Here is a 23,079-nt window from a genome sequence, read left to right on the forward strand (position 1 = left end):
GGAGATCTGCAGGTTTTGCTGTACATCAGCCAAAGCTGGGCAACAACTCCACACCAGAAATCCACAGAGGTACTAATTAGTATCAACATACCTTTGGGATGTTTTGGCATTGAAATAACTAAAACATTAATCTTTACTCGGTACACTAAACATAGTCTTTTGCCACTTGTTCAGACTGAAATGGTCATCTGGGATCTTTTTTACAAGCTTTTCTTTAAACAATATTTTTCATGTATCTGCAGTAATAAGGTACATTGGCTGTATGAAATATAGTAGCGGGAATAGTTTCAGGTGTATTTAAATGTTAAGTTAAAATAGCTAGCTACTCCACTTTATGAAAACTTACAGGGGGGAGTCCTGGCTTCATTTAAATCACTGACAAAGCTCCTACTGACATCTGTGGAGCCATGATGTCACCCAAAATGTTTAAACAAAACCCTTCCCTACACATTCTTCATTCCAGTGCCCAGAGTGACACCCACTGCTGACAAATTCCACTGCAGGACTGTTCTTTAAAGTGGTAAGAGCTGACATCAGCTTTCTCTTGGCACAGGGTGTTGAATTATCGAGTGTGTTCATGTTAGTTCTCTCCCCCGCCACACACACTTCAGAGACCTTCTTTAAGCCCCCATTGCTATTAACCATCTTGTACATTTTCAAGTGATTGCAAACTCCTCATTGATGCAGTGAAATACTTCATTGCTACGTTTGTTCATTAGGTGAAGGATAAAAGAATCTCACTGATTGACTAATAGGTTGGAACATGTTGGAAATGCTGATGAAGGTAATTTGTTTGCAGATTGTTTTGGAGGAAAAAAATCCGTTTAGAAACTTTTTCTTCCTGATTTCTTTGTCTTTCACTTAGAAGAAAACTTATTTGAACATTTCAAAATAAACATTGCTTTTAGAATTGTTTCCTTTGAAACAAAAGACCTTGTATATTGTAGGTGGTTAGACTTAGGTGCCACAAACTCCTTTATTATTATTTTTTATTATTATAACTAGCCACAGCCCAGCATACCCGGATGACCTGGAGGAGGTGGCTGCAGTAGTTCGGGCCCGGGGGATGGACAGACACCTCCACCCCTGAGCACGGGTGTGGGCAAGGGGTGAGAGTGCCAAAAGCTGTGAGCCCCCTCTTGGTGGCCAGCAGCAACTCTTCGCGAGGCCCAACTCGGGCACGGCTGCCATTTTGAGTAGTTGCATTGAACGTGGCAGGAACTGCAGGAGCCTGACCGCACAGGGGGATAGCCATGGATGGTGACAGGATACATGGGGGACATGGGATCTGGTTCCTGAGAGATTCCCTGGTGGATGGGGCGAAGGAGATGGGGGTGGCTGAGTAGCTGAGGTAAAAGGCGCATGGAAGCGGGAAGCCCTGTGCCAGTCTGGGACAGTGGGAGAGGTGCGCTCCTGGCGGCAGGCAGTATGGAGGCCTTGCTGCAGCCACAAAGGTGGGCAGCAGCAGCACGAGATATCTCTGCCTTGTTGAAGAGGCAGTGCTGCTATAATAAGGCACATGGGTCCTTGCATTGTCATCCCAGTGCTCAATGTCGTGTCCTATTGTGAGACCTCCTTGTGCCACATGTTCAGCCTCCATGCTCCCAAGGCCAGCCTTAGGCCGATTCATCCGAATCGGGCCCTGCACCTAAGGGGGCCCCGCGCCCCTGCACCCGGAAAAGCCAGCAAGTTACAGTCGGGGCCATGCTCCACCACTATGCGGAGCTGGGTCTCTCTCCGGCTCTGCCAGGAGCGGGTCCTCCGCGAGTCCTCCTACCCCGCCCCCAGAGCATCCCCCTAGACCCTGAAATGTCCCTGCCGCTCGCAGCTCCTCCTCGCCGCCTGCTGCTGTCCATGCGCGGCGCTGAACGTGGGTGGGGAGGACGCCCGGGCAGTCACATGACGTCACGGAATGGGATTTTGAAACTCCTGGGAAGCACATTGCGGGGCCTCGCTGGCTCCGGGTTCAGCCTCCGGGACCTGAGCGCAGACTCCAACCCCGCAATGGAGAAGGCAGAAGGTAGGAAACAGGCTCGTGCGGCGACGGCGGCAGGGGAAGGAAGGGGGCTTGGGCGGAGGAGAGGAGGCAGAGGGGGAGAGGTGGAAGAAGAAGAGGTTTGGAAGAGGGAGGCACCAAGAGACAGGTGTGCAGGAGAGACAAATGCCAGGGGGCCAAGTGCAGACAATAAGGAAAAGGGCAGGAGGGGAGGTGTCAGTGGGAGGGAGGACAGGGTGATGCTGGGAGAGGAGAGGAGAGGGGAAGGGCATTGGGGGTAGAGGGGGAGGTGCTGAGTGAAGGCTTGAAAACAGGGGTGAGCATGAGAAAGTTGGGGATGGAGCAAGGCATGTGTGAGGGCACAGAGGGGCAGGAGGGGAATGGGGCAGAGAGTGGTGAGACAGCTGGTATCAGGGAAAAAGGGTGCAGGGGCAGTAAGGGAAGGGGGAGGCACCTGGAGGGTGCAGGGCTAAGGGAAGGTGCAGGTGCCAGGGGATTCTGGGGTGAAGCAGAAGGGCAGACACCTGCAGGGGAGGGACCAGTACCAGAGGAGAGAGGCAGGGCAAGTGTGTAGAGAAAGGTGTTAGAAGAGGGGTAGCTCACATGATCAGAGTGGGGCTACTGGAGGAGTGGGCAAAAGGGGGAGAGAAGGGCTGGTGGAGGGGGGCAGGTTGCAGGAGGGCTGAGGGCAGTGAGAAGGGTAGGAGTCAGGACAGCAGAGGAGAGTGAGGACTTTGGGGCAGCAGGAACCAGGGGAGATGATGGCGCAAGGAAAGGAGACATGGCAGCAGAGAGAAAAGGTTATGGTTTATAAAATATTTATTAATAACTTGGTATGCTGCCTACGGTCAGTTTGTTGGTGCCCCGCGGTGCAGTTTGGGTTTATGTGGGGATCAACACGTGGCCGGCGAGTGGGAGCCGAAACAAAAAAGTAGTCAGTGTAATGATCTTCTGTTGATGTGTGTTTCAGTAGTTAAATTCTTGGACTGTCATTGCTCATGAAAAGTGCTGTCACATAGGTAGAAATCGGGTAAATATTGCATTTTATTAATATCAGCAGAACTGACTTAAATGGGGCCTGTGTGTTGTGTAGTCTTGCCTTAATCTTTGTATTCATACCTGTCAGTGTCAGAGAAGCTATTTGTATATATTTGCTTGCATATGCAACCACACTTAAGTTGAGGCCCTCAGCATGTTCTGTAAGTATCAGTGTGGCCCCTGGGGCTTCCAAAGTTGAGTTTCCCTAGCTCATCCCTGACAGGTGTCTATCTAACCTGATTTTAAATATCTCCAGTGATGGAGATTCCGCAATCTCACTAGGCAATTTATTCCAGTGTTTAACCACCCTGACAGGCAGGAAGTTTTTTCTAATGTCCAACCTAACTTCCCTTGCTGCAATTTAAGCCCATTGCTTCTCATCCTAACCTCAGATGTCAAGCAGAACAATTTTTCTTCCTCCTCATGATACTCTTTTAGATTCTTGAAAGCTGCTCTCATGTCCCTTTTTGGTCTTCTCTTTTCCAAGGTAAACAAAGCCAATTTCTTCAGCCTTGCCTCATATCTCATGTTCTCTAGAGCTTTCATCATTTGTGTTGCTCTTCTCTGGACTTTCTCCAGTTTCTCCACGTTTCCTGAAATGTGGTGCCCAGAACTGGACATGATACTCCAGCTGGGGCCTAATGTAGATGGCTCATTCCCTGCCTACGGGACGCGAGACTAGGTGGGTTAATTTCCAATCCTCCTGTTTATTCTCTTCCTAAGCCAGGAGGGCACGGTAGTTCTGATGGGGGCTCTGCAGGAAGGCAGCCCGCTCTGCGCCCTTCCTGAAACCTTGTGCAGGTGTTAAACAGCTATCCAGCCCACCCTAGAGGTGACTGCATTTCAGCGTGCCTGAAGCAACACTGCACCAGCAATGGACAGGAGAATGATTCCCGGGTATGGCTTGCTCATGACTGCTTCAGTCCCATTGATGGGCCTCAGCCTCTTTCCTTCCACTCCTCTGCTTTGCAATGGGGCTGTAGACTCTGGGGGACAAGAGTGGAGGCAGGCAGAGGTGTCTCCCTGCAGCAGATGTAGACACATCTCTGTATTAATCATTCTCTCATTGAAGTTTTTAGCTTTGTATTGAGTCCTTTTACATGGAAACTTTGTATTGCATCTCGGTAGAATAGTCCCTAGGACAAGTGAGGCAGAAACTGTCCCTGTGGGGTGAATGAGGTGAGAATGGATATGGAGGAAGGTGAGCACCTCTGGGCAGTTGCAAAGGTTGGAGAGGGGATGGAAGCCAGATCGAAGATCAATGAGCTCTGGGAAGTGGGCCCATTGAAAGGAGACTGGACCCGTGGATGCTTTGGGGGTCTGCAGCAAGGGCCTGCTTTGGGAAGCCCCCTCTTTGGAGGTGAATGTGGCAGCATTGAGAGATAACCCAGAAGCCGGCAGATACTAACTGCAGAGTAATGGGACGGCTCGCACTGATCTTGCACATGCATAAGATGATAGACATTCAGGAAGGTGTGTGTGTGGGGGGGGGGAATAGTGAGGGGGCCGGAAATAGTGTGATCCCAGGCACGATCTGACTGAGCCTCCTGCCCATTTAAAGTGAATGAGTTGTCCCCTTTCCCCAGGTTACTGCAGTCTGCTCCCTAAACTGTCAGAATAATATTTCTGGCATTTTCTAGAACTCAAGTCTTCCAGTGTATTCTAAAATGTTCTCTGTGACAGACGGCATGATGGACACTTCCCCTTTTATAACAGTTTAGATTGTGTTATTTTTATTTGTGATTTATTTCTTTCTTTATTTAAAATATGTTTACCCCGCCTCTCCATTTTAAATATTCGAGGTGGCTTACAACATTTTTAAAACTATAAAATGTGAAATATGGGACCCCAAAGAGGGGAGGGACATAAAACCTGCTAAAACACCTCATGAGGAGGGGACACACACACACACACAACTAAACACCAATAAAAGCATGAGTAAAAAGGGTGACCGTGGCCTGGTACCGAAACAGTGCTAACGTTGGTGCCAGGCGAATTCCATAGCCTAGGGGCAAAAGCTGAGAAGGCCCTGCTCCACACAGATACCAGCCTTATCTCCATAAGTGGAGGAACACAGAGCGGAGCCTCCTCAGCTGACCTCAATCCCTGGGTGAGTTTGTATAGGATGAGACAGTCCTTCAGATACCCCATTTCCAACCCATTTAGGGATTTATAAGTCATAACCAAGACCTTGAACTGTGCCCAGAAACATACTGGAAGCCAGTGCAACTGCTGGAGCACCAGCATAATGTGCTCCGTGTAACGAGTATTAGTTAAAACTCGAGCAGCTGGATTCTGGACCAGTTGAAGCTTCCGAAAACTCTTCAAAGCCAGCCCCACATAGAGCGCATTGCAATAATTCAGTCGGGATATGACAAGAGCATGAATCACTGTAGCCAAGTCATTCTTATCCAGGAAGGGTCATAGCTGAGCTAAGTAATTTTTAATTTATTTTCTTGTTTCAACTTCTGGACTTACCTCCATTTTCACTGGCATTCATTGTGTTAGACTGTCATGTTATTGGATTTTAATGAAGAGCAGCGTTGTACCCAAATTTGTGTGTTTGCCACAAATTTGGTACAAAGTGGCAATGTGAGATGTCAAATGAAAGTTAATGCTATGTTGGTGCTGCCGAGGCTACTCTTATACTTGTACAATCTGTGGTTGTAAAGTTATGAATATAGGCTTTGTATCCATATTTTAAATGTTTTCTGTCTGGGAGGTACAGTAGGTGTCGACCACCTACTATGAGAGGCCTTTGCTCAATGCTTCATGGGAGATGGCTCTCAGGATGTCAATTGACACCTGAGGAGCACACTATGTCCCCTTGCCTGACGCATCTGAATACTCCTTGGCTAAAAAAGGACATAGACTGGTTTGGTGGTCATGCGATCATCCCATTTTGGGAGGAACCAGCACCCAGGAGAACAAGGGATTTTCCCATCATATGGGCAAGGTTATAAAAGTATCCTGAGGGTGTCTCCATCTTGTCTTTGCTCTTGCCCTCCTCTGTAGATGCACCTTTGCCTAGAAAAGAGGGCTCAGAAGGATTTGTGGACCTATCCTAATATAGGATGTAAACCAGCAACCTATAACCTGGCAGTTTGTTACATCCCTGCTAATAGCCTGCATCAAGAACTTGGTAATTGATGTATGTAATGTATTTTCTTTAGCAATCTTACTCTCAACCTTTTCTTTTATTAATAAACCTTTAGATTTTAGTTTCTAAAGAATTGGCACATTGTGCTCTTTTGGGTAGGCTCTGAGGTATAAATTGACCTGAGACTGTGGCTGGTCCTTTGGGACTGGGAAAACCTGCTCAGGGTTGGTGAGATTAGTTTTATAACCTCTTACATATGTAAAGTGTGGGGCTGGTTGTGGCACGGGTAACGCTGGAGTGTCTAAGGGGATTGCTTCTGTAACTTCTTACTGACCCAACTGGCAGCCAAAGTGTACTTTGTGACTGGTTTGGGGCCTTATAGAGGGGAAGCCCCAGTCTTGGTCTGTAAGTAGCCCTGGTTATAAGCAATTTACCCTGATTTGACCCTCTCAGCAGTGCCCTAGACCACCTGTTATATTACAGTAAAACTCCAATAGTCCGGCATCCAATTGTACAGCACTCCTGATAGTCCGGCATCAAAATGGCAAGAGCCTAGTGAGTGAGCTTTGGCAAAAAACGAGTCACAAGGCAACAGCGGTAGCAGCTGAACTGAGCAAAAAGGGTTAAAAAAACTAAAACATCACAGTATACTGTATACAGTATGTACAATAAAAAGGGTTAAGAACACTTTATATACAGTATATAATGTATACAGTATACATATAACCAGCTTATAGTACCTCCTGATAGTCCGGCATATCCGATAATCCGGCACCACCTAGGTCCCAAAGGTTCCGGATTATCGGAAGTCAACTGTACATAGGCATCCAGTCACCACCAACCTTCTTGGTGGAAACTGATTCAAAGAAGTCATTAAGCACCGTTATCATTTCCACATTTTCTGTTATTGTTTTTCCCCTCTTCATTGAGGAATGGTCCTACCCTGTCTTTGGTCTTACTCTTACTGCTAATATATTTGTAGAATATTTCTTGTTACCCTTTATGTCTCTCGCTAGATTGAGCTTGTTTTGTGTTTTTATCTTTCTAATTTTGCCCCTACATACTTGTGTTATTTGTTTATATTCATCAATTGTTCTTTGACCAAGTTTCTACTTTTTTATAGGACCCCTTTTTGATTTTTAGATCATTCAAGATCTCCTGATTAAGCCAAGGTGGTGTCTTGTCATATTTCCTAACTTTTCTATGTAGTGGAATAGTTTGCTCTTGCACTCTTAATAATGTCCCTTTGAAAAACTGCCAACTGTTTTCAATTGTTTTTCCTCTTTGTCTTGCTTCCCTTGAGACCTTACCTACCAGCTCCCTGAGTCTACTACAGTCTGCCTTCTTGAAATCCATTGTCTTTATTTTGGTGTTTTCCTTTCTACCATTCCTTAGAATCATGAACTCTATGATTTCATAATCACTTTCACCCAAAGTGCCTTCCTCTTTCAAATTCTCAACCAGTTCCTCCTTATTTGTTAAAATCAAATCTAGAACAGCCTCCCCACAGTTGCTTTCTCCATCTTCTGAAATAAAAAAACTGTCTCCAATATATTCCAGGAACTTGTTGGATAATCTGTGTCCTGCTGTGTTATTTCTGATCCGATGCCTGGCTAATTGAAGTCCCTTATTATCACAAAGTTGTGTGCTTGGGATGATTTTGTTAGTTATTTAAAAAAAGCCTCACCCACTAGTTGAACATCTAACCTAGCCATTTGTTTGTACAATTCTGAATACTTGGACTTGTGTTGCATAGAACTATGAAAACAACAAATATGAAATAAACAGCAAGTCCTTTCAGACTAAGGGATATTTTCAAAAGGTTGAAAGGACTGTTGGGCACCTTTTTCCCACAGAAAATCAAGAAGAACTAGGCAACTTTGTGCCTTTAAAAATCTCTCCTAGGTAATACAATCATCCTGGTGCAGTAAATTATGTAGTATGTCATGGGCATAGAGCCTCAGCTGCCTCCTCATCCCTCAAAAAGGTCCTTCTAAACCACAGCAGTGCTGAGGGATATTGGTAGAGTGGCATGGAGAATTGTGACTTCCATTCCCTTTGCTCTGCCAGGTTTTAATGCTCTGCCAGGTTTTAATGTGACTTCAGTATGAAAGATGCCAGTGAGTAAATGGAAGTCTAACTTCAGTACCGGGCAAATTAGTCGAAACAATAGTAAAGAATAAAATTGTGAAGCATGTAGAAGAACATAATTTGTTGGACAAAAGTCAACATGGTTTCTGTAAAGGGAAATCCTGTCTTACTAATCTATTAGAGTTCTTTGAAGGGGTTAACAAACATGCGGATAAGGGGGATCCAGTAGATATAGTATACTTGGATTATCAGAAAGCCTTTGACAAGGTCCCTCTCCAAAGGCTCTTGTGTAAACTACGTGGCCATGGGATAAGAGGGAAGGTCCTTTCTTGGATTGAGAACTGGTTAAAAGACAGGAAACAAAGGGTAGGAATAAATGGTAACTTTTCAGATTGGAGAGGGGTAACTAGTGCTGTCCCCCAAGGGTCAGTCCTGAGACCAATCCTTTTCAACTTATTCATAAATGATCTGGAGAAAGGGGTAAGCAGTGAGGTAGTAAAGTTTGCAGATGATACCAAACTGTTTAGTATAGTCAAGACAGAAGCAGACTGTGAGGGACTCCAAGATGATCTCACCAAACTGAGTGATTGGGCAGCAAAATGGCAAATGAAATTTAATGTGGATAAGTGTAAAGTAATGCACATTGGGAAAAATAACCCCAACTATACGTACAGTATGATGGGGGCTAATTTGGCTACGACAAATCAGGAAAGGGATCTTGGAGTTATCGTGGACAGTTCTCTGAAAACTTCCACGCAGTGTGCAGTGGCAGTCAAAAAGGCAAATAGGATGCTAGGAATTATTAGGAAAGGTATAGAAAATAAGACACAGAATATCTTACTGCCCCTGTATAAAACTATGGTACGCCCACATCTAAAATACTGTGTACAGATGTGGTCTCCTCACCTCAAAAAAGATATTTTGGCCTTGCAAAGGGTTTAGAAAAGGGCAACTAAAATGATCAGGGATGGGTCCCATATGAGGAGAGGTTAAAGCGACTGGGACTTTTCAGTTTAGAAAAAAGGAGACTGAGGGGGGATATGATAGAGGTCTATAAAATCATGAGTGGTATGGAGAGGGCCGATAAAGAAAAGTTATTTATTAGTTCCCTAAATAGAAGAACTAGAGGTCACCAAATGAAATTAATGGGTAGCAGGTTTAAAACGAATAAAAGAAAGTTCTTCTTCACACAGCGTGTAGTCAACCTGTGGAACTCCTTGCCAGAGGAGGCTGTGAAGGCTAGGACTATAATAGAGTTTAAGGAGAAACTAGATAATTTCATGGAGGTTAGGTCCATAAAAGGCTATTAGCCAGGGGCTAAAATGGTGTCCTTGGCCTCTGTTTGTCAGAGGCTGGAGAGAGATGGCAGGAGACAAATCGCTTGATCATTGTCTTCGGTCCACCCTCTCGGGGGCACCTGGTGCTGGCTACTATCGCTAGACAGGATCCTGGGCTAGAAGGATCTTTGGTCTGACGCAGTACGGCTGTTCTTATGTTCACTTTCCTGTGATGGTCACTTGGCACCTTTCACCAAGACTGAAGTAATTAAACAAGAAATAATTGATTCTAATTGATTCTCTGTTCCACACTGAATCACAGCTTTGCATAAATTAGCAGGGTTAAAAAATTCTTAATAAAATTGCCATCGCTTCCAGTAAAGCACAATCTCCCTTTACTTGTTTTTCTTTTGATTTTGCATGCTTAGACCCCAAGGAACAACATTTACCTGAGAGCATCTGCAGTCTTTGAATGGTAATCTTGATTTCTAGCGAATAAAGTTCTTAAAAAGCATCTTCTCTCCACATTGACAGTAATTAAGTCAACGTTGAGGCATTCTAATTGTTAAATAGCACTACAATTCAGCAGAGCACCATAAGCGAGTTTGCGCATAACACAGCTCACACGAAAAGTGGGCTTGTCAATGGCATAAAACAAGTTTGCTGTTCACTTTAATTTTGCTATACATGAAACAGCTTTCCTTAGCCAAAAATTGATTTTCACATAGAAAACAAGAAAATAACAACGAGCCAGATTTTCAACCAGTGTAAATTGATTTCATTCTCTCTTGCAGTCAATGAGTGATAGCAATTTACACCAGTTCAGGATTAGGACCAACTATTTCCAATATGGAACAGAGCCTGCTTTATATCGTATCAGACTGTGAAATAAATTGCAGAAACTGCATGGCACAGATTGCCTGTAACTCACCTTTTATTGCTCTGCAGTAGGTGTATCACCCTTGTAAATGGGACATTAGCCACTAACAATGGGTAATGCACTAGGTTCCCTGTTACTTTTGCATCCTTCATTTGATATTCTGCCATTTTCTTAAGCCAGTTCTCTAACACCCTACCTTTCAACTCCGAGAGTAGGAGGCATAGGAAGATATGGCAGGGGGAAAGTAGGGGTGAGTACAGGGTATTTCTGGGCTCTTGCTGTCCCAACATGGTGTAACAAACCTTGAGGCTGCTCTAACTTGTTCTAGGACCCAAATCAGCCCTTGGCAGCCTCAGCATTGAGGAAGTGCAAAAGAGGTGTCAAGTTCATCTGGATTCAGTGTCAGGGTTATGCAACTTATGTATAGCATATTGTGACTTCAGTGTCTCAATATTTTCTTGGAGTTTCTTTTTAATGGCCCGTATATACATATTACAATGAAGTGCCTATGCCCCAGTATTTTCAAATCTTAGCCTTCATTAACCCTTCAGTAACAATTGTGTTAGAGCAACACATTCAGAGAAAAAAATTGGCCATTTCTCCCAAAGGCAGTTTCTATGGTTTCCAGCCTTTTATGAGCATTGGGGAAGGTAGAAGAGTTGAAGCAGTGCATGGGAACCCATGTACATAAATCTCATTAATGACTAGAAAGATTCATGATTTTATCATCCACCTAGTCTCTTCCAAATGTTCCCAAGCATGTCAAGACCTTGTACTTTTTCATATGGTTGAGGGAAGAAGAAGGCTCCCAAAAGGAATCAGTATTTCCAGCAGGGACTCAAATTTATAACCTAATGGTTAAATGCATTGGACAACAGGAAGCACAAAAGGTAGCTCTTGCTTTTTCACAGCATGGACAAGGTAAAATAGACACTGAATTGCAGATGTGTGCTTCCAGGCTAATGAAAATCACACACAGTGACAATTTCACTAATTAACAGAGGGAGTGCTGGGGTAGTTACACCATAAATGCAGAGTTCATAAAAATGGCTGTGATGAGGACAGCTTGTTCTTATGAACACTGCAAATCCTAATTATCTGAACATGAGTTTTCATTAATGTATGCCACAGATGCAAGCTGTGATATTGCTGTAGCAAAGGGATCATTCTGCATATAGTACTGTAGCCAAAGTCGACCTGGGAAAAGAACAAAAAACATTTTTATCATGGCACATGGACTGCATTTGTCAGTGACTGACATTCAAAACGTGTCTAGCCACTCTTAGGGTATGTCTAGACCGTGGGGGTTTTCCGGGGTACCAGACGTATCCTGGAAAAACTCCACCGCGTCCAGGGAACATGTCTGCTCTTCCACACAAAAAAAAAGTGGAAGAGCAAGCACGCTTGTTCGGGAAGGCCTGTATACCTTGTTCTATGAGGAATAAGGGTTACTCCGAAAGAGGAGGCTTTTCCACCATTTGGCTCCGTCTAGATGGGGCCAAATGGTGGAAAAGCCTCCTCCAGAAAAGCAATCAGAAAAAGCTATGCAACTTGTGTAGCTTTTTCTGAAAACGTGCTAGAGTGTAGACCTATCCTTACATTTCAGCCAGGGTTACAGCACAATCAGTGGCTAAGTATGGCATAGTAATACATCCTCTGAGGGAACAATACATATACATAACCTTGTGTAACCCACATGCCTAGGGTACGTCTATACTACAAGCCTCTTGAGAAAGAGCAAATGCAAATGGAGTGCTCATTTGCATAGGTTGTGCTCTCATTTGCATTTTCTCTTCCTTTCCCTTTCACACAAGAGATTTCTGAGCAAAAAGGTGCTGTGTAGACGGCACCTTTTTGTGCAAAAAAACCCTTTTGCGCAAGAGCCGTTCTTCCTCATTTTTTGAAGAACAGCTCTTGCACAAAAGGGGGGTTTTGGCAGAAAGGTGCTGCCTACACAGTGCCTTTTTTCACAAAAACCTCTTGTGCAAAAGGGAAAGGAAGAGGAAATGCAAATGAGAGTGCGACGTATGCAAATGAGCGCTCCATTTGCATTTTCTCTTCTGCAAGTGGCTTGTAGTATAGATGTAGCCCTAGTGTGGTTCACTGTCCCATGCAGAGGCACCTAGACCACAGCAGCAAATAAGAACAAAAGACCTCTACAGTAGGGGCTAAGAGCTCAGAGGGTAGATGCTCCTATACTAAGCTCCAGAGTGTCCCAGGTTCAAATCTGCCTGGTGGCAGGTACACTTCCACTACTACAGCTTTTGCTCCCAGCCTTCTCATCCAGCAAATAATTCCTCCAGAAATGTCTGGTCTATATTTTCTGTTTCTAGCTGAGCAAAGCCCAGTGACCTTTGGCATCAGTAGTCTTTATCCCTTTAGCGGGATTCTGGTTACTGCTTAGTGGTCTCTGTAGGTGACGTGAAGCATGTTGTTTCCTGGGAAGGTCTTGGACTAAATCCCAAGTGGGAAGGAAATGCTAGGCACCATCTTTTGTCACAGATAAGATTTAATGGGGCCAGAGGATGTGAGATTAAAGGACGTTTGCAGGAAACAGCAATCATGTGATCCTTATGATTAATTTAAAGGCACGTGTGAAAATAGTATAAGGAAAGTTAAATAGTGGAGTCTAAAAATGCTAGAGTTCTAAAGATACCAGGCTGTGATGGCCTAGATTTTCATAATTGAAGACATGCACACTTTGCATCTACAAATGACCTCTGAGAGTCTGCACACATTATCATCACATTAGCATATGCAATCACAATATCTGCACATACAAAATATGCACATGTGGTATTTTGAAGATGTGGGTCAATAGTTTGAGACTTATAGTGATATCTTTTTGTTTAAAGCATCATGTCTGCATAGATTTTCACTATGGGCAAATAAGGATGTTTTCATCTGTTTGAAAACAGATTTCATTGTTGATGATACGCAAATGATCTTTGCTGTTCAAGCTCCAGCATTCATTTCCAAAGCCAGTCTAATTGATCCCTGGGTATGAAACAGTTTAGGAATTTTCTATTACAATATTGTCCTTGTGTGTTCAAAAGCATGCAGATCAAATGCGGGTTTTTTCCCCCCATGTTTCAGTCTTATTCAAAAGTTCTGGGCCATAAATACCTCATCAATAAATTAACATAGTTAATGAACAGAAAAGAGAAACATTTTAAAAAAAACAAATCAGATTTAAGCTTTTTTCCTTGTAGTTCTGGCAATTGCAAATACTTGCTTCGCTATGTTTAATTTCATGACCGAAATTGACCCTGTCTAACTAGATTAAAAGGGGAAAAAAAGGTATATTTGAACAAAAAACATTAAAGTGAGAAAAAAATTAGAAGTGGCTAACAATAAAAAGACTTTCCAAGAGGGATAGCTTACCAAGTTCATTTCACAAGGAATATTTCAACTAATAGTGAGACAATCTCGGTTTGGAAAATTTAAATTTGAGTATCTTGCTTAGATGCAATGTGAAAATTAGAAACAAAAATTTGGATACAGTGTTATAGATAGGCCAAAGTCTTTGTTCTAGCCTCACTTTATAATATATGATTTATATTAATTTAAGTGGAAAATATGTTGGCACTTTTCTAGCATGATTAAGCACATGCATACTTGAAGATTTCTGAGATGCATAGATTCCTTAGGGATTCTGACTTTTGGAGTGTTAAGAAATGTGCTTGCTTAAATCTATTAGGCATGAGTTTAGCTCCAGGTTCATTTTGTTATAGACTCAAGGGATAGTCAAGGAAACTCTCTACTAGCAGTGGCTGAATGGCCCAATAGCCATACTCCAGGGTCCAACATTTTGGCAAATGTTCAGATACCTTTAAAGAAATATAATCTATGATTACAATATTTATCTGGCTGTTATTTTCTGTTTGTCCACTTTAGCTGAATCAGCAGCAATATTGTATGAACATAAAAGTAGAGGCATATGAAATTCATTGGAGGGAACTAATATGATTAATAAAAGCAATGACTAACAACTCTTGAAAATATCACTCTTTGCAGATGCTGATTTTCTGATCTAGTCAAACCCTGCTCAGTGCTGTGCTGGAGAGAAATTGAAGGTTACTTTGAGCTATCTTTACAGTTACCTGTGCCTGTCCCATTATTTAGTACAGAATAAAGCAGTTTGAGATACAATGGTTGCTGTGGTGTGTTCCAGTCATGAGCCCTTTTCTCATCAGGCTGCAGGTACACATGTGTGTGTAGACTGCAGGGTGTGTGGAGGGGGATGGGGGAAATCAGGGGATATAGGAGTGTGAGCTGCTATGGTGTGTCATAAGAGAATTTACCCATGCAAGGGGAATGCTCTTCGGTGTTACTAGTACTTCAGTTGAGACCATTTATCTCCAGCAAATGACTACAGAGTAGTCACAAAATGGCCCTGAATTCAGATCACACGTTTTAGTCAAAGTAAGTTTTTGTCTAAGATCTTAGATTTAAATAGCTGACTTGCTCCACAGACTGACAAGAGCATTAGAAGGATCATGCTGGGAACATACTTGCTGGAAGGGGAGGACTATTTCTTGTAGTTTGTTTATAATGGTTAATTTAACTCGTCAATTTCATCAGGTAGCAAAATAATTAATGATGAAAGTGCCCAGGTTAGCCATGAGGGTTTTATCACGTCAGCTTACTACTGTCCCAACTATATTTTTATTGTTGGTGAGTAAGGAATATTAAATATACTCTCAAATATCTTTTTCTGTATTGGCTGAAATGCATATTGAGAAAAAAATAATCACATTAATGTCAATTGCAGGATTAATGATGAAAGTCAGCATGCCTGAAAAACTTATCACCATTTAGCAGCCAGAAAAAAAAAGGCAGATAGTCAACTGTGTAATTCATAAAACAATGTTTCTCTGGAACTGTAAAGGTCTAATAACTGTTTCTTAAAGTGTGCTGACTGTCTTATTGAGACACAGAAACAGAACTACTTAATTTCCCTGAATTAACTACAGATTAGTCACTCACTCAATTTTTGGTGCAAAGCTACCTAACATGCCTCAAGATTTGTCTTACCAGACTTTTATCTATGAAAAAATAGAACTGTTCTTGTCTCTCAAATTTAATTTATATTGCTCACTCTATTGTTCTGTTATTCAATATTCACAGTATTATTTTTTGGCAAGTACAATAGCTTTTTTATTTTTATTTTTTTCTGAAAATTTGCATCAGATACAATTTGACAACAATCTTATTAGATTTTTAAGTGCTTGGTTCTCTTTGAATGTCCATATCTAATTTTTTCTGTAGCTGAATTATTGTGTTTAATAGGCAAGGCCAGAGAACATTATGCAGGCCACATGACAGATGAAAGGAAACTCACAAGATATACATTTGAGATATTTTGTGAAAACGAGCCAGGAAAATAAGGGAAGCGGTCTGGCCTGATGTGGAAGTAAAGTCCCAGGCTTCTCTGAGAATTCTGATCCCAAATCCAGCAAGGCATTTCAGTCATACACCTAAGGACACAAATGACCTCTTTACAGTCAGTGGACCAGTACACTTTTGTGCTGTACTGGATTGGGAATGGAATTGGGGATGAATCTTTCAGAGTGGACATGCTGCTGAGAGGACTGAATGAATGTTTAAATTAAGAGCTAAAGTTCTCCTTCCTAGACTCTCTTTTCCTCCAGTTTCCTGGAATTGCTTTCACTAGCTCCACCATTGTAGCAGTGGAGGCCTCGTAATGCAGGTAAATTGCAGGGTTGTTGCTGGAATTTTTAACCTATAGGTAGACACTTTGCTCTCTGCCTTATTTTCTATATTTGTAAATTATTCTTGTAGCTAGCTCCCTGTAGCATCCTGGGAAACAGGCATTAGTTGGGTTTGAGATTATTGGCAGGAAAATGGACTGTTACAGTGCTTCTGTCGCAGGACAAATGTAGGTGAGTAAATAAAGTAAACTGCACTTAGAATGTACCCAGACTTCATGTCACTTGATTTCTCCTTCACTGGGAAGCCAACATGCAAGACCCCAGGCATCTACTGCTACCTGTTGGAAGAGGGGTGACTCCACTGGTAACAATGGGATATTGGTTTCAGAAAAAGGGCCAAGAGTATTATTGTTATTAACTTAAGTAATAGGAAACAGAGTCTTAGGGTCAGTCCTCAGAGTGAAGCCATGTTAATAATGGAGTGGCCCAGGAGCGGGCAAGGGGACCCATGATTTATTAATGACACAGACGGATATGAAGAACAAATTGGTGAGATTTGCCGATGACTAGGGCCTTGTCAATGGCCCACTTTGGTCAATTTCATGATGATAAATGTCATGACCTGAGGTACATAAATCTGAAATGTCACAGTATAGTAATTGTAGGGAGTTGGGAAGGGTTGCAGTGTTATTGTAGGGAAGGCTGAGGCACTGCTACCCTTAATTCTGTGGGGCTGCTGGTGGCAACAATGCCTTCAGAGTGGGGGAACTAGAGACTGGTGGCTGCTGGACAGGAGTCCAGCTCTGAAGGCAGAGCTGCTGCCAACAGCTGGCACAGAATTAAGGATGGCATGATATGGTATTGCTACCCTTAGTTCCTGACTGCTGCCTGAAGAGCTGGGCCCTCAGTCACAGCTGCCACTCTCAGGCTGCCTAGCTCTGAAGGCAGCAGTGCAGAAGTAAAGGTAGCATGGAGTCTCACCCATAGAAATCAAGTTCATGGCTAGCAAGCCAAAAGAGACTAAAAAATAAACAACAGGCGGTGCGGTGACTTTTCTGGTCAGGAAAAACAGGATGTGTCTATGTGTAATTTCCAAATTTAATTGTAGAGTTTATGTAAGCAGCACTAAGAGCATATGTTAAAAGAGTCTGTTAGATCCTGGATGGCACAATGAGAAGTGATGGGAGATATATTGATTGTGAAAGTAAATATTCTTGGAGAAGAATGAACTGGGACCATGCTAAAGATTATTAATATACTTCCGGACTGTTTCTCTTGGTTTCAGTCTCTATTCCAGTCCCTCCTCTTCCCTTTGTTATGCGAGGCTTCATTCATTTCACAGGACATTTTGACAGTATTGAATTGGAGTTCAGCAGAAGTAATCACTGATGGAAAATTCATAGCCAGAAATTAGGCTTTTTTTAAAAGCAATATTTCTGCAGAGTGAGTAATATCTCTGATTCACTTCTCATCTTTATCATTTTTGTGTTCCCTGCTAAGAGAGAGGAGGAGGATTGGCGAGAGACTATGTGCTGAATGCAGAGTGACTAATGCAGCTTTACATTACATGTCACCTTACTGCTAATTTCCATGTGGGAGAGAATAAAAAACAATTTTTTAGAAGGGAGGAAAACATCATAAAATTGGTTTCCAATGAGGCTAAAGAAGGGTGGTGTCATCAGTCTATGTGAATGAGTTACACTGGCTCAATTCTACTCCTACATTGCAAAGTGTCCTATGATAATGGCCATTAACTGGTAGCTTATTGGCAGCCTTGGCAGAGAAAACAGAGATTGCTCAAGAAGAGACAATAAACGACTCTTAGGAGTAATTAGTCTAAGGGACTCGGAGACAATGTTGGGGTAATCTGTGGAAGCATGCATAGTTGTTACTTGTGATCTACCTGTTTTGTGGAGAAACAGAAAACTTGAACCATGTGTCTGTCAATCTTATATCTTTCACCAGCATTACAAATTATATACAGAACACTTTTTTAGGAACAAAATATTCAAAGAATTATCTTAATATGAAAGTAAAAGAATCTTCCAAGCTCTTTTTCTTAGCTAGCGAGCAAATGTTCAAACATGCTGTATTTGATTTAGGTCATTCAATGTTCTAGGTGGAGACAGTGGTCCATGTAGAAGTGGCTGTGTGAGCAGCAGGAAAGTGTGTTCTCTGCCTTGATCGCTGATTAGAATCAGTTTGGTTGCAGAGCTGCTCTGTGGGAACTGGGCACTGGTTTTCAATAGATTATTGAAAGAAGAATTTGCTTTGCATGCTGTTTGTAACCATCGGGGATCTAGGACTAGTGTAAATAAAATAAGTAACATCTTGAACATACCCAGATATTTCTGCTTTTTCCTCTACCGATATAGTTATCTTCAAGAGTTCAGACATCTGCTATCAATCAGCAGAGGAATGATGCGGGTTTCAGAATGGGCTATTGGTGCTGGAAAGGGGGAAGAATTAAGTAATTATTGTATTGTATTCACTGGATGCTTTTATGTCACAAGAAACCCATGTGCAAATAGTAAAGACAAAGACAGAAATCACCACCTTTTCCAAGTGTAACTAAGAACATATACAGTATTTCAGATACTTTATTTCCCATCTTAAATGAGGCAAACTGAATTTAATATGTAGCAATAAAAATATTACAGAGTGTAAGGCAGAAAATAACAAAACTTCAACTTACTATAAATGTATTATCTATGTAGAATAGGGGAATGTTAGAACACTTGCTGTGAAATTCTAAGGGCTAGTTTCTGAAACCCATATTCACATTGAATACTACTTTACTCCAAGACTGGTTCCACTGATATCAGTAGGATTATTTGTAGAATATGGCTATCAGAACCTGGATATAATAAATTAACCACTTCAGTTAGAACACAAAGGCAACATAGAGTTCAGTCATCTCCCATGGCAACTAGTACAGTTAGGATGCTCGAACACTCATCATCTCAACCTCGCTTCCCAAAATAACTTTATCCTATTTTACCCCCAAACCAAAAAAATATAAAAAAATCCTTGATGTGTATTAGTGATAAGGAGAGAATCAAGGATTTCCATTTCTTATTCATTCTTCTATTTAATATTTCCAATCCTGATTCAATTAATGTCTATGGAAAAAATCCCATTGACTATAGTGACAGCTGTGTTAAGCATAAGGTAAATATATACGGTTTTTTTCATGTCATTCTGAGTAGGAAGGGAGACATGGGATGATGTAAGGATTTACTCTTGCCTGAAATTGGTGGGATTCAAGATCTTAGGGGATCATAAGTTGGCTAATTTGATTAATGATTCATGAAGTAACAAAGAACACAGCTGGCTGTTTCATAGTTAAAATGCTTCTGCAATGCTCCTGGCAGTAAAATTTGTTTTTATCCACAAGTCTAACATAAAAGACTGGGAAGATACCAAAGTATACTAGTATAGTGACTAGAATAAACAGGTCTGTTCTACTTATCATCAAAGGCTTGCTTAACATGAAGCCATTTATCACAAGATGCCCTCTCTCTCTCTCTCTCTCTCTCTTTTTTGAGAAGTTCATTAAACTGTTATGCTACGTCTACACTGCAGGTTTTTTGCACAAGAGTTCTTGCACAAGAGTGCGTCCACACTGCCATATGCTTTTGCGCAAGGGTATCCATGGCAGTGTGGATGCTCTCTTGTGCAAGAAAGCTCTGATGCCCATTTTAGCCATAGGGGTTTCTTGCGCAAGAAACCCCCATTGCCCATCCACACTGCCTTCTTGTGCAAGAGCTCTTGCTCAAGAGGGCTTATTCCTCATGGGGAGAGGAATAACTCTTGTGCAAGAAGCCGTCTTTTCTGACGCTTTACTGTAAATTTACTTGTGCAAGAATGCACATGCAGTGTAGACGCTCCGCAAGTTTTTGAGCAAGAACAGCTGATCTTGTGCAAAAAGCTTGCAGTATAGACATAGCCTTACTGCTTCTGCTTCCTGTTTTATTTTCTCCTAATGAAATTCCTCTACAAGTATGTGAAAATCTTTCTGAAGGTTCTAAAAAGGTTGCCTGACAGCTACCTGGCAGAGGTTTTTTTGTATAGTGAGGCAAACTACAGAATTCTTCCAGCATTCTTATATTATTTCAACTTTGTTCTGTAGATCCTCTAAAGTTTTCAAACCCTAATTTGTGTGTGTGAATGTTCAGGGTCTCATTATCTTTCTTTTTTTTTGGTGAGTTTGAGAATGTAAAAGTAGATTATATGAGCCAGATGCAAAATTAATTGCAGTCGGTAGAAAGACACTTGTTGACTTCAATGAGTTTTACTCTTCTCCTATAAATACCTCTTCAGAGACCATGCTCTTAAGAAAATAGAAAATTCCTTGCAGATATTATTCAACAAATGACATGATCTGTGGTATCAATTATTTGATGAATAACATGCGAGAAGCATGTACTGATTGACTAATGCAAGGCATTCTTTATCAGATAATTACAGTGCAAACATAAAAAACTCACTTAAAAACTTGGTTGACAAATAACATACAGCCAACTCCGCTACCCACCATCTCCTTCAGCATCCATCAGATTTATATTGTAATTATGTTTCAATTAAATTAATAAAAGCACATTTCAGTAAGTCATCAATTTAAATAAAAATCAGCAACAGAAGTTGAGTGGGGGTAGGTTTTCATCATGTTTCTGACTGATGGCATAGAAAACCAAAAGAGTCATGTTCAGGATGTATCCCAAACACTAATTCTAACTTTACTGGTATCACAAGCTCCCTATTATGTGGAAACAATTCTAGTTCCTATATTTCACACCCGTGTGATCCCTCATGCTATCCCTTTGAAGGACCCCATCTATGATTGACATGTAAAGAATATACCGTATTTTCCGGCGTATAAGGCTACTGGGCGTATAAGACGACCCCCTAATTTTTTAGTTAAAAGGTTTTTGTCTTATATCCCAGTGCCCCTCCGCCTCCCCGGCTTTGCTCCTGGTGTCCCTGGTCTACTGGAGACGGTCCCCAGCAGACCAGAGCAAAGCCTCAGAAGCGCGGCACCCCGCCGCCGCTTCGGCTTTGCTCCCGGTGCCTCTGGTCTGCTGGGGACCGTCTCCAGGAGACCAGGGACACCGGGAGCAAAGCCTCTGAGGACGCCCCAGCAGCGGGACAGCCCCGGCGCGCCTGGGATGCCCCGCCGCCGGCTTCTCCTGAGGCTTTGCAAAGCCACGGAGGAGCTCGGGCGCCTGTATACCCGGCGTATAAAATGACCCCCGATTTTTGGGGGATGTTTTTTAGCATCAAAAGTCGTCTTATACGCCGGAAAATACGGTACAAAACGTAACAGGAAATTTTAAGTCAATTCTACCTATCAAAATTTGTTGTTTGTTAATAATATTCAGTTTTTTACAAAATAATTTATTTCCATGAAATGTACAAAATGATTTTTTCATTGTTGCTCCCATCAGTCTGATACAATATTTGTGAATCAAAATCTTGAAGCTTCTGGCAGAAACATTTTGCTTTTCCATTAAAGATTGAACCATCTACATTTTGCAGGGATGGGGGAGGGGAACAGATCTCTATTTCTCAGCTTGCAATTGTAATAATATATTTCTTTAACACTGTCTTTGACCTACTTTCATGGAGGTCAAACAGATCAGAGGTCTAAGGCTATGTCTACACTGCAAGGAAAAGTCGGAATAAGATATGCATATTGCCAACCACATTTGCAATATGCATATCTTCCAAAAGAGGCTTTTCCAACATTTAGCCCATCTATAGCAGTGTATTTTTTTTTTAATTTTAAAGAAAATGTGATATGAAAAATTACTCAGTGAAATATACTGATAAAAGAAGATGGGTGATTCATAATCACTAGAGTGAACAAACTGTTCAGGTTTTGCTTCAGGTATAGTGAAAGAAAAAGTTCTTAAGTTCAGAAGGGAAGGAAGGGAAGGGAAGAGAGATAGCAAAAAGAAAATCAGTGCATCTCCAGGAAGAACTTAGAGGAATCGATACAACATTTGGGCAGATGGTGAACTCTTAATCACACTGATGAGCAATGGGAAGTCAGTGGAAATACTTGTGTGAGTAACTGCAGGCAATCTGCTCCTCTTAAGCTAAAACAGATCCTGAAAAAGGCAAAGGGGGCACTAAGCTATAAATATTAGAAAAGCAGAATAAGGGAAAGGAAAAAAGGAGAAAGAAAGAACAAATATATTTAAAAAGGCCACAGCAGGGCAAATTATTTACTTTAACCAAAGCAGCTTCATTGAGTTCATGGGTGTAAGCTGAGCCCAGGAAAGTTGCATGGTATAGTAGAGCAGAAGTCAGTAGTATAGTACAGAAACCAAAATCTGACCCGTAGATTTATTTCTTTAAAACAGGAAGTTTGCCACAGGAGAAGCTAAAATTGCTCACTGAAAATGCCAGAATCATAGAATCATAGGACTGGAAGGGACCTCAAGAGGTCATCGAGTCCAGCCCCCCGCTCTCAAGGCAGGACCAAGCTCCGTCTACACCATCCCTGACAGATGTCTATCTAACCTGTTCTTAAATATCTCCAGAGAGGGAGATTCCACCACCTCCCTTGGCAATTTATTCCAATATTTGACCACCCTGACAGTTAGGAATTTTTTCCTAATGTCCAATCTAAACCTCCCCTGCTGCACTTTAAGCCCATTACTCCTTGTCCTGTCCTCAGAAACCAAGAGGAACAAATTTTCTCCTTCCTCCTTGTGACACCCTTTTAGATATTTGAAAACCGCTATCATGTCCCCCCTTAATCTTCTTTTTTCCAAACTAAACAAGCCCAGTTCATGAAGCCTGGCTTCATAGGTCATGTTCTCTAGACCTTTAATCATTCTTGTCGCTCTTCTCTGTACCCTTTCCAATTTCTCCACATCTTTCTTGAAATGTGGCGCCCAGAACTGGACACAGTACTCCAGCTGAGGCCTAACTAGTGCAGAGTAGAGTGGCAGAATGACTTCACGAGTTTTGCTTACAACACACATGGCAGTATAGTCTGAAGGTGAAAGAGA

At 42.0% G+C, this 23,079-nt stretch overlaps 2 long non-coding RNA genes across 7 annotated transcripts in view; one reads left to right on the forward strand and one right to left on the reverse strand.

Annotated features, from left to right (window-relative positions):
- LOC142829946 (uncharacterized) overlaps positions 1-23,079 on the forward strand; it is a 325,854-nt gene that overhangs the window by 220,603 nt on the left and 82,172 nt on the right. The gene's annotated exons all lie outside the window — the stretch shown is intronic.
- Positions 1-23,079, reverse strand: part of LOC106732876 (uncharacterized) — a 196,604-nt gene that overhangs the window by 70,455 nt on the left and 103,070 nt on the right. Inside the window, exons 5-6 of one of the 3 annotated variants that reach the window (XR_012904900.1) lie at positions 18,399-18,506; positions 10,273-11,579 (exon numbers count right to left, since the gene is read on the reverse strand). The exons of 1 other annotated variant lie outside the window; for it this stretch is intronic. This is a non-coding gene — a long non-coding RNA (uncharacterized LOC106732876). Of the gene's footprint in view, positions 1-10,272; positions 11,580-17,872; positions 18,507-23,079 lie in introns of those variants that run through there. One more of the 3 variants, XR_012904899.1, reaches the window with a different exon arrangement.

The sequence above is a fragment of the Pelodiscus sinensis genome, chromosome 6, assembly GCF_049634645.1.
Source record: "Pelodiscus sinensis isolate JC-2024 chromosome 6, ASM4963464v1, whole genome shotgun sequence".
Classification (NCBI taxonomy): domain Eukaryota; kingdom Metazoa; phylum Chordata; order Testudines; family Trionychidae; genus Pelodiscus; species Pelodiscus sinensis.